Below are 12,545 nucleotides of genomic sequence, written 5' to 3' on the forward strand. Positions count from 1 at the left end.
AGATACTGGCATGGATAGCAGTGTCAGAAGGAACTGCAGATGCTGGTCTAAACCGATGATAGACACAAAATATTTGAGTAACTCAGCGGGACAGGCGGCATCTCTGGAGAGAAGGAATGGGTGACATTGTTGCCTGCCCTGCTGAGTCACTCCAGCATTTTGTGTCCAGCATGGATAGCAGGTTGGCTGGATGGCAGAAGGCAAAGGGCGAGAATAAACAGAACTTTTTCCGATTGGTTATCAGTGCCAAGTGGTGTTCTACAAGGGTTGGTGTTGGGGCCGCTGCTCTTCACGTTGTATAGTAATGATTTGGCTGACGGAGTGAAGGCTTTGTGGCCACGTTTGTGGATGATACAAAGTGGCATTTAGCGCAGTGAAAGCAGGGACAATGCAGAAGGACTTGGACAGGATGGGAGAGTGGGCAGAGAAGTGGCAGATGGAATGTAGTAAGAGTGCTGTTATGATCTGTAGAACCAAAGAGGATAAATGTCTAAAATGTCCTGATTTAAAATTGTCTGACAATAATCTTAGTGTCTGTAATAAGGTAAAATATCTGGGGCATATTATTACAGAACAAATGACAGATGATGAGGATACTTATAGGCAACGACGCATGCAGTATGTACAGGCGAATATTCTCTTGCGTAAATTTGGTGCGTGTGCAGATGTGGTGAAGATGTCGCTATTTAGAGCATACTGCACACCACTCTACACTGCGCACCTGTGGTCGAACTAAGGAAAGACAAGTATGCAGAGACTAAAGCTGGCATATAACGATGCCATGAGAACACTGCTAAGGAAACCTAGATGGTGTAGTGCCAGTAATATGTTTGTGGCTGCAGGAGTCAGTGCTTTAGAAGCTATCCTAAGACATCACATGTATAAATTCATTTGCAAGATGAATGACTCTAAAAATATGATTATTGTGGCCTTGTCAAACATAAGGGTTTGCACTACACGCTACGAATCCCAGCTGTGGAGACACTGGTATCGTTGCCTCGTTGTAGGACACTGATCATTCTTTTAATCTGGATTTTTTAACTTATGTATTGTGTTTTTTTAAATATAATTTATGATGCTTTTATAAGTGATATACTAAGATTTTATATGCACTTTATGATATATAATATGCAATGCATTTTTTATGTAATGTTGCCCCTTGTCTGGACCTCGAGTCCGTAATAAACTTTATTATTATTATAATACCTGTATAGCAAAGTGTGGAGTCATGCATTTTGGTAGGAGGAATAAAGGCATAGACTATTTCCCAAATGGGGAGAGGATTCAGAAATCAGAGGTACATAGGGACTTGGGGGTGCTGGTGCAGGAGCTCTAAAAGGTTAATTTGCAAGTTGAACCAGTAGTAAGGAAGGCAAATACAATGTTATCACTTAATTCGAGAGGACTAGATTATAAAAACAGGGATGTAATGCTGAGGCTCTATAGACATAGAAAATGGTGCTTTGGACATAGAAAGTGGTGAGTGCTTTGGACACACTGCCGGAGGTGGTGGTGGAGGAAAATCTGAGAGTGGCGTTTAAGAGGCTTTTAGTGCATCTGCAGGGAATGAAGGATATGGATCACATGCAGGCAGATAAGAATTGGTCTTGGAATCTTAATTGAGTTTTCTATTATTTATTCTCTAGCGGTCTCCAATTCATTAAATACATTCATTTTATTCAATTCTCTTCATCCCACTCTTCTGCAACTTAAAACCTGTTCTAACTTTTCCTTGTTCTGATAAAAGGACGTTGACCCGAGATGTCAACTTTCTCTCCCCGTAGATGCTGCCCGACCGGCTGTGTTCATCCGGCGTTTTCTGTTTTTATTATTGTTTTCCAACTTCTGCATTTTGTCCTCTTTTCAATCACCTCACCACGGCCCTTTAAAGAAAACCGCAGTGTGCTGGATTAACTCAGCAGGGCAGGCAGGAAGTGGATAGGTGACGTTTTGGGTGAGGACTAAAGAAGGGTCCTAACCCAAAACATCATGTACCCATTCCATCCACAGATGCTGCTGGACCTGCTGAATTACTCCAGCACTTTGCATTTTGCTCAAGATTCCAGCATCTGCAGTTCCTTGTGTGTCCACCTTTAAAGGGTTAGTAGTTACATTCACTTTTAATGTTGTGGTTCAGTTTATCTAGAAGGGCGATACAGTGGCACAGCAGTAGAGTGGCTGTCTCACAGCACCAGAGACCCAGGCTCGATCCTGACCATGAGTACTGCCTGTGTGGAGTTTGATTGTTCTACCAGTGACTGTGTGGGTTTCCTCCGGGTGCTCTGATTTCCTCCCACAATCCACAGATGTGCGGGTTTGTAGGTTAATTAGCTTCTGTAAATTGCATAACAGAAAGTGGCATAACATAGTACTGGGTGATCGATGGTCGGTGTGGACTCGGTGGGCCGAAGGGCGTGTTTCCACGCTGTATCTCTAAAGCTAAACTGAACTCTAAGTGTTATTCATGCCCCAGATATAATTAAATTCATGAAGTCAACTATCTTTCTTTCTACAGATTCTTCCAGTGCCCTCGGCTATGAATAATTGGCTCTAATGCCCTTTAAGATATTACAAGTTTATTAGAGGAGGGACTTGCATCGCAGTCTCTCTTCTTTGATGTTAAGTGAACTGCCAGTGCGAGAGAGAAGGCATCAGTAAACATCGTACAAATCTTGGCTGGTCCCCACAGTGCGGGAGGTGGAGGGTCTGTCTGAGGTTAAGCTTGCTTCAAGAAATAGACTTGGTAATGGAAAATTGGAAGCAAGTCAATCCTTCGTGGCAACTTTGATAATTCGATGCCATATCAGAGCAAATCTCAGTAGCCCAGGCCATCGCTCTTGTTAACCAGTCATCCTGAATCATTAACGGGCCAGCACGGTGGCGCAGCGATAGAGTTGCTGCCTCACAGCGCCACAAATTCACAACTCTCTGGGTGAAAACGTTTTTTCTCACCTCAGTCTTAAATGGCTTCCCCTTTATTCTAAGACTGTGGCCCCTGGTTCTGGACTCACCCAACATTGGGAACATTTTTCCTGTATCTAGCTTGTCCAGTCCTTTTATAATTTTATATGTTTCTATAAGATCACCCCTCATCCTTCTAAACTCCAGTGAATACAAGCCTAATCTTTTCAATCTTTCCTCATATGACAGTCCCGCCATCCCAGGGATCAATCTCGTGAACCTACTCTGCACTGCCTCAATCACAAGGATGTCCTTCCTCAAATTAGGAGACCAAAACTGTACACAATGCTCCAGATGTGGTCTTACCAGAGCCCTATACAACTGCAGAAGAACCCCTCTACTCCTATACTGAAATCCTCTTGTTATGAAGGCCAACATTCCATTAGCTTTCTTCACTGCCTGCTGTACTTGCATGCCAACTTTCAGTGACCGGTGTACAAGGACACCCAGGTCTCGCTGTACCTCCCCCTTACCTAACCTAACCCCATTAAGATAATAATCTGCCCTCTTGTTTTTGCCACCAAAGTGGATAACCTCACATTTATCTATATTATACTGCATCTGCCACGCATCTGCCCACTCACTCAACCTGTCCAGGTCGCCCTGCAACCACCTAACATCCTCTTCACAGTTCACACTGCCACCCAACTTTGTGTCATCCGCAAACTTGCTATTGTTGCTCCTAATTCGCTCTTCCAAATCATTAATATATATGGTAAACAGTTGCGGCCCCAACACCGAGCCTTGCGGCACTCCACTCGCCACTGCCTGCCATTCTGAAAAGGACCCGTTCACTCCTTCTCTTTGCTTCCTGTCTGCCAACCAATTTTCTATCCATGTCAACATCCTACCACCAATACCATGTGCTCTAATTTTAGTCGCCAGTCTCCCGTGCGGGACCTTATCAAAGGCTTTCTGAAAGTCTAGATACACTACATCCACTGGCACCCCTTCATCCATTTTACTTGTCACATCCGCAAAAAATTCCAGAAAATTAGTCAAGCATAATTTCCCTTTCATAAATCCATGTTGACTTGGACTGATCCTTTTACTGCAATCCAAATGCCCCATTATTGCATCTTTAATAATTGACTCTAGCATCTTTCCCACCACCGAAGTCAGGCTAACTGGTCTGTAATTCCCCGTTTTCTCTCGTGCTCCTTTCTTGAAAAGTGGCATAACATTAGCTATCCTCCAATCCACAGGAACTGATCCTGAATCTATTGAACATTGGAAAATGAGCACCAATGCGTCCACTATTTCTAGAGCCACCTCCCTGAGGACCCTGGGATGCCGACCATCAGGCCCAGGAGATTTATGATCCTTCAGTCCCATTAGCCTACCCAATACTATTTTTCGCCTAATGAAAATGTCTTTCAGTTCCTCTACCTCCTTAGGTCCTCTGTCCTCCAGTACATCTGGGAGCTTGTTTGTGCCTTCCTTAGTGAAGGTAGATTGAAGCACCTGTTCAACTCTTCTGCCATTTCCTTGTTACCCATAATAATTTCACCCATGTCTGCCTTCAAGGGACCTACATTTGACTTTGCTACTCTTTTTCCCTTAACATACCTAAAGAAGCTTTTACTGTCCTTCTTTATATTCCTGGCCAGCTTCCCTTCGTACTTCATCAGCCCGTATTGCCCGTTTTGTTTCTTTTTGTTGTCCTATGAAAGTTTCCCAATCCTCTGGCTTCCGGCTACTCTTTGCTGTGTTGTACATCTTTTCTTTTAGTTTTATTCTATCCCTAACTTGGCTTGTCAGCCACGTTTGCCTCCTACTCCCCTTAGAATCTTTCTTCCTTTTTGGAATGGAATGATCCTGCGTCTCCCGGATTATGCCTAGAAATTCCTGCCATTGCTGTTCCACCGTCATTCCTGCTAGGATCCCTTTCCAGTCTACCTTGGCCAACTCCCCTCTCATGCCTTCATAGTCCCCTTTGTTCAACTGCATCACTGACACTTCTGATTTAACTTTCTCCTTCTCAAATTGCAGATTAAAACTAATCATATTATGATCACTACCTCCAAGCGGTTCCTTTACCTCGAGTTCTCTTATCATATCTGGTTCATTGGACAGCACTAAATCCAGAATTTCCTTTTCTCTGGTCGGCTCCATTACAAGCTGCTCCAAGAATCCATTCTTTTCCAGCTTTCTCCCCCACCTCCCCCCACGCCTATTAGTTTGAAGAATGGTCCTGACCTAAAACATCGTCTGGCCATTCCCTCCTTAGATGCTGCCTGACCTGCTGAGTTCCTCCAACACTTTGTGTTGCTTTTTTATCATAGTGAAAAAAGGCACAAAGATCTGGAGTAACTCAGCAGGTCAGCTATCATGCTTGGAGAACATGGTTAGATAATGTTTCGGGGCTGGACTCCTCTTTAGATTGGATCTGAAGAATGGTCCTGACCTGAAACGTCAACTATCCATGTTCTCCAGAGTTGCTGCCTAACCTAAGTCTGAAGCAAAGATAATAGAGTGGAGCAAGATAGACCACTCCTGCAATACCCAATGGTCTGATGGGTAGTACGCAACGGAGCGTAACTTCCGCCATTTTAGTAAACCCGACCCGACTTCAGTTATGCCTCTCGCAGTTTAATCAGCGTTGCGGGGGAACAGTTTGTGTTTACTATGTTTATAGTATGTTTATAGTATCTTTGCTTGGACACTATGTAATATTATGTTTATTATAATACACTTACAATACCGTGTTTATAGTATCTTTGCTTGGAGCCCTACACACAGACTGCGTATCCAGCCCCATGGTTCAACACTCGCAGACACTGCTACCAAAAGGCAGACTATTAAATCAATCCGGAGTTTAACACTCACTGTCACTGTCACTACGCAGACTCTGCTAACCAGAAGACATGTTATTGAGCCAGGGTAGTGTTTTGATCTATGATCTTTGGTCTGAAGAAGGGGCTCGACCCGAAAGGTCACCTATTTCTTCTATCCTGAGATGCTGCCTGTCCCGCTGAGTTATTCCAGCATTTTGTGTCTATCTTCGGTTTAAACAAGCATCTGCAGTTCCTTCCTTCAACACGCTGCCTGACCAGCTGAGTTACTCCAGCCTTCGGTGCCTTTTTTTGTAAATCAGCATCTGCAGTTCTTTACAGCAGTATCTTGTTACTCAATCACAATGGGACTTAAATATGGCATGTCTCTTTGGAGATAATGCATATGTGAATAATTCTCTGGCTTACAGTCAATGGGATGTGAATATATATTCAGAGGTTACGCAGTGTTGTGGTAGAGTTTAACTGAGACGTATTTTAAATGAGAGGGAATGTCATGGTCACTGTTATTTTCTGGCATTATTTCAGTATTTCTGATCTCTGGAGACAGAATGTTGAAATTCATGTGGCCTTGTTTCCTCCCTGTCATCATAACTCTTTCCAGCTCAAAAAACCCTCAATAACCAATAGTTTGGAGATGGAGCATGGAAACAGGCCCTTTGGCTCCCAGTGCCCATCATTGATCAACCATTCACGAGTTCTATGTTATCCCACTTTCTCACCCACTCCCTATGAAATTGCAAAGAATTGTGGACTCAGCCCACAAAACAATCACCCTTCCATTGAATCCATTTACACTTCATGCTGCCTCGGCAAGGCCACCAGCATACATGGACGTGTCTCACTCCAATCACTTCCTCGTCTCCCCTCTCCCATCGGGCAAGAGGTATAGAAGTGGGAAAATGCACACTTCCAGATTCAGGGACTGTTTCTTCCCAGCTGTTATCAGGCAACTGAACCATTCAATCAACAACTAGAGAGCAGTCCTAAGCTACCGTCTCCTTCATTGGAGACCCTCAGAATATCTTTAATCCGACTTTATCTTGCACTAAACAGTATTCCCTTTATCATGTATGTGTACACAGTGGAAGGATCAATTGTAATCATGTATAATCTTTCCACTAACTGATTTGTATGCGACAAATGTTTTTCACTGTACCATGGGACACGTGACCATAAACTAGACTAAACTGAACTAAATCCAGCAGAGCTTGGCAGACTAAGCATATCTGCTCAGCCAAACGGATGCCAACTATGAATTATTTTGGGTTTTGTGAAGAGAACTCTTGCAGAAAGCTGGAAAGGTCTCTTGATATCGCATGTGAATGCCAGTAAGACTTAATAGCAATGTCATTATTCTTAGGGTTGTAAGTGACATTTATGTTCAGAGATGGTAATAAAACAATATTTGAATCTCCTGGTAATTCACATGGGTTCTTCTGAAATGTCGCTTACTGGAGTCAGGGAATTGACTGGTGAATTCATGTTCAATCAATCAATCAACCTTTATTGTCATCTTGCAAGCAACAGTTGTACAGTGCAAAATGAAAAGACGTTTCCCAGGGATTAGCGGAGCATCGCACATGAAATTTAAAACATTTCACACATAATAACACTAAAAACATCCAGTCCCTGATGGAACAGTATAAATAAATAGTTAAAAGCAGGTAAAAACACAACGTTAAAATACAATAAAACCAATCATAAAAATGTCCGGGGCAGCTGATTTGAGTGGCTAGTCCCAGTTATTAAAGTGTCCGTGCCAAGCCGCAGAATCAAGTTACTGTGAGTACAGAGTGACTGTTTAGCAGCCTCACAGCCTGTGGTAGGAAGCTGTTTAGCAGTCTTGTAGTCCGGGCTTTGATGTTTCGATATCTCTTGCCTGATGGCAGGAGATCCAGGTGTATGTGAAGGGGGTGCAGTTTGTCCTTAGCAATTCTCTGAGCTTTTTTCAGACAGCGGCTCTGGAACAGTTCTTGTACCGAGGGTAGGGAGATGCCAATGATCCTCTCTGCTCCCCTCACTACCCTCTGCAGAGCCTTCCTGTCCGAGCAGTTGCAGGTGGAGTGCCACGTATTTATGCAGTACGTGAGTACAGACTCCACCGAACCCCTGTAGAAAGTCCTGAGGATGTTGGTGGGGAGTGAGACCTGTTCATTCATGATAGGAACAGAACTAGGCCATTCGGCCCATTGTCTACTCCGCCATTCAATCATAGCTGATCTACAGTGTACAGCTTCTAACCCCATTCTCCCCATAACCCCTCTCTACCCCCCGTATCCTATTTGCAGCTAACACATTTCTTCTGCTCTTAAAAAGTTTGTTTTTTATGTAAAATGCTGCCGTCTCTGACCCATATGCTCCTTTGCCGAACAAAGATTTCTTATTCCCGCATCTCTAATTGTTGGACCATCTCTAGAATTGTTACAGGATTTACGCTAACAATTAGGAAAGTTCCACTGGAGTGAAGGATGGAAAACAGCAGGGAATATTACAGATAATTGAGGGAAAGAAACAGCATGGAAATAGGCCCTTCGGCCGACTGAGACCATCACGGCAACCATCGATCACCCTGTTCACGCTAGTTCTAAGTTATCCCACTCCGCTACACACTAGGGGAAATTTACAGAGGGTCAATTAACAGTGTGGAAGGAAACCAGAGCACCCGGAGGAAACCCACACGGTCACAGGGAGAATGTGCAAACTCCACACAGACAGCATCGAGGTCAGGTGGAACCCGGGTCTCTGGTGCTGTAAGGCAGCAACTCTACCAGCTGCGTCACTATGCCACCTTGTAGTGCAGAAGAAGTTGGAGATCGACTTCCAAAATTGTCAATAATACCTTGGCTCATAACGTCTGTGTTAAACATGGTGCCAAAAGTCTTCTCTGCCTGCATGTGATCTTCGAGCGAACCTTCACCTGGTTTGGACGCCACTCCAAGAGATACAAGTGCGGGGACTGGACGTGGCTGCAGCAGCACGGTGTGGTGGAGCAGCGGTGGAGGACGCCTACACCTTCACTTGGCCAGGCCGACCCTACAACGCCAACAGCACAACAGGACTTTATGGCCAGCTGCACAATATGTTGCCAAATCCTCATCACTTGCCTTTTGTCTCAGTGGACTATCTCTATGCACTTTACACTTAATCTAAAATAATGCCTATGGATAGTCATACTTTGCCGAACTGTATGCAAAAAAGAATTTCACTGTACCTCAGTACATGTGACAATGAAGTACGATTGAATGATCCATAATCCTCTAACTCCTGTATATCCATGTGCGTAAGTAAAGTCTCTTAAATGCCATTAATGTATCTAATGAAGTATGTGCGATGTTACAAAATTGATTTGATGTAATTGTCCAGAGAACATGTTATAAGCTATTGATGAGCTGGTCAGATAAAGAAAGACAATTTCCATGGGAAAGATTTTTTTTAGGGTAGCACCATGAAGCAGCAATAAAGTTGCTGCCTCACAGTGCCAGAGACCCGGGATTGATCCTGACTATGGGTGCTGTCTGTACGGAGTTTGTACATTCTCCCTGTGACCACAGGGGTTTTCTCCGGGTGCTCTGGTTTTCTCCCAAGACATTCCAAAGACGTGTTGTAGGTTAATTGGCTTCTGTAAATGATCCCTAGTGTGTAAGACAGCGCTAGTGTATGTGTGATTGCTGGTCTGCGGCAACTCAGTGGGACAAAGGGCCTGTTTCCGCAATGTATTTCTAAACTAAACTAAAGATGTAGAGGTTTGTAGGTTAACTAGCTTCTGTAAATTGTAAATTGGCCCGAGTGTGTCGGATAATATCAGTGTACAGGGTGATCGCGGGTCGGAACGGACTCGGTGGGCCGAAGGGTCTGTTTCGGCGCTGTATCTCCGAACTCTAAAGTCTAATGCAAGTCTTCAATCAACCAAATATAGACTGGAAAAATCCCGATTGCTCAATGCCAGAGCTGATAGATTTAATGAATGACTATGATCTGGCTGAATGCATCACAGGAGCAGCATCCTGATCTGTGAACAACCCCGAAATTATTCTGGAAGTGGAATTCATTTCTTCCCGAGGGAAAGATCTGAGAATCGTTAGCTGGGAATTCAACATGGTTAAGTCTTGAGACAGATGTAGCGTGCAGTGAATTGAGGGGGACCATTGGAATGGTGATAATTTTGTTTAGTTTTGGACACAGCGGAGAAACAGGTCCAGTGATTGTCCGTTTATGGCCAGGCATGGCTCTAATGGTATCTTTAAATTTGCCAATGACAACACTGTTGTTGGATGAATAATAGTTAATGACGTGCAAGGCCGTAGGACGGAGATTGATAATCTGATTGAACAGTAACAGAACAACAACCTTGCTCCAAGGGGCTGATTGCTGAACTGACTCTAGAAGGGGAAAGCGGAGAACCCTCGAACCTCATCGGCGGGACGGCGGTGGAGAGAGTCACCAACTTCAAGTTCCTGCATATATCAGAGGACCTGTCCTGGGCCCAGCACATTGATGCAATCATAAAGAAAGCCCAGCAACGCCTCTACTTCCTGAGAAGATTGAGGAGATTCAACATGAGGACGAATATTCCCTTGAACTTCTACAAGTGGAGAACATATTGGCTGGTTGCATCATGGCCTGGTTTGGCAACAAACACCCAGGATCATAGGAGACTGCAAAAAGCGGTGAACACTGACCAGTCCATCATGGGTACCGACATCCCCACCATTGAAGGGATCTGTAGGAGTCACTGCCTCAAAAATGCAGCCAGCATCATCAACGACCCACACCGCTCTGGCCACACTCTCATTTCACTCCTGCCATCAGGTAGAAGGTACAGGAGCCTGAAACCCGGGCCCTCCACATTCAAGAAGAGCTTTTCCCCTGCAACCATCAGGCTCTTGACCACTGCACAACACTAACCTCAACTATGAACTTCCATGCATTGTGTCTATGGTTGTATTACTGACTGTTTTTTTCTTTGCACTAGTATTATAGTTATTTGTTCATTTAAATTTTGTCTATTATATGTTTTCTGTGAGATAACAGGCCTGTTATGCTGCTTCTGTTGAGAAAAAGGTACAGAGGTCTGAAAACCGTGACCACCAGGTTCAAGAACAGCTTCTTCCCAACAACCGTCAGGCTTTTGAACACTATGCAACTCACACCTGCCTGCCCTGGGAGAGATCTATAGCTCTCGTTGCCTGCGGAAGGCATCACGTATCCTAAAGGACTCATCTCATCCTGCACATCACGGGTTTGCCGTTCTGCCCTCAGGAAAGAGTTACAGGTCCATCAAATCACACACCACAAGATCAACAAACAGTTTCTACCCCAAGGCCATCATCACTCTGAACTCTGCACTGAACACACACCCCACATAGCCAATATTTTGTACTGCTATATCCAATCCAATCCAATCCAACTTTATTTGTTAAGCACTTTAAAACAGCCAATGTTGACCAAAGTGCTGTACAGAAGAATAAACAAGACATCATAAACAGACACCATAACAGCTCACATGAGGCGCAAAAATTACATACGAAATACAACAATAAATTAAAAGACATAAAACATGAGTAAAAATAATAGCCACGGAATAAAAGCAATCAAAAAATAAGAAATTAAATCAAGTAAATAAATAAAGTCGACATCTTACTGGGTATCAAAGGCCACGGAGAAGAGATGGGTTTTAAGAAGTGATTTAAAAACAGACAGAGAAGAGAGAGGCAGATCGTTCCATAATTTGGGTGCAGACACAGCGAAGGCACGGTCCTCTCTGAGCTTCAGCTTATTTTTAGGCTATAACACTATACTGTGAAATATTGCACATTCTGACTTGACGTTTTTCTTGCCGTTTTTTCTGTTTACTTTGTCGTTATTATTTATCTGATACGTTGGAGCTCCGCTCGGGCAGTGCGTCTGAAATTTCGTTGTATGTATTTACAATGACAATAATTTGTATTATTATTAATTGTGGGCTAATATCTTATGCACTCATATCTGGGTTATTAATTTATTGAATTGTAATTTATTATATATTATCTTGGGGTGGGAGATTGTAACCTTCAGGTGGTCCGCCCTGTCTCGACGAATGCAATCAACCTGGCGTGCACAATCAAATAAGATCAAATAGGACAAGTTGTCCTATAACTTTAGGCTGTGCACGCCATACGCAAGAAGAAGAAGAAGATATATTATCTATGTGTATTGTATTTACAGGCCTGTGAATTAAGTAAGAATTTCAATGATCCAATGTCGGTACATTTGACGATTGTCTGCAGACTCTTGAGCAAGGTCAAATACTTGGTTGTGGCATACCAGACATCGTTTCAAAGAGCAAAACAACATTTAATTTTTACCTTCTTGAACTTGCACTCTTGGCTCCTGATAAGGTAGATATGTGTTACAGAATAATATTGTCACAAAAACTTGTTTTTAATGTTGCAACTTTACTTGACATTAGTTAGGCTGCATTTGGAGTATTGCATGCAGTTCTGGTCACCCCATTACAGGAAAGGTGTGTAGGCTGTGGAGAGGGTGCAGTAGAGGTTCACCAGAACGCTGCCTCGATTAGAGGCTATTAGCAATAAGGAAAACCATCATGGATTGGTTTTCTCCAAAACGTACGAGGTTGAGGGGAGACCTTATAGAAGTATATAAAATGATGAGAGGCATAGATAGGGTACAGTCAGAAACTTTCTCCCCAGGGTGGAAATATCAAAGGTTAGAGGGCATAGCTTTAAGATGAGAGGATGAAAGATATGGGGGGGAACATTTTTACACAGTGGTGGGCACCTGGTT

Source organism: Leucoraja erinacea, chromosome 22 (assembly GCF_028641065.1).
Source record: "Leucoraja erinacea ecotype New England chromosome 22, Leri_hhj_1, whole genome shotgun sequence".
NCBI classification, from domain to species: domain Eukaryota; kingdom Metazoa; phylum Chordata; class Chondrichthyes; order Rajiformes; family Rajidae; genus Leucoraja; species Leucoraja erinaceus.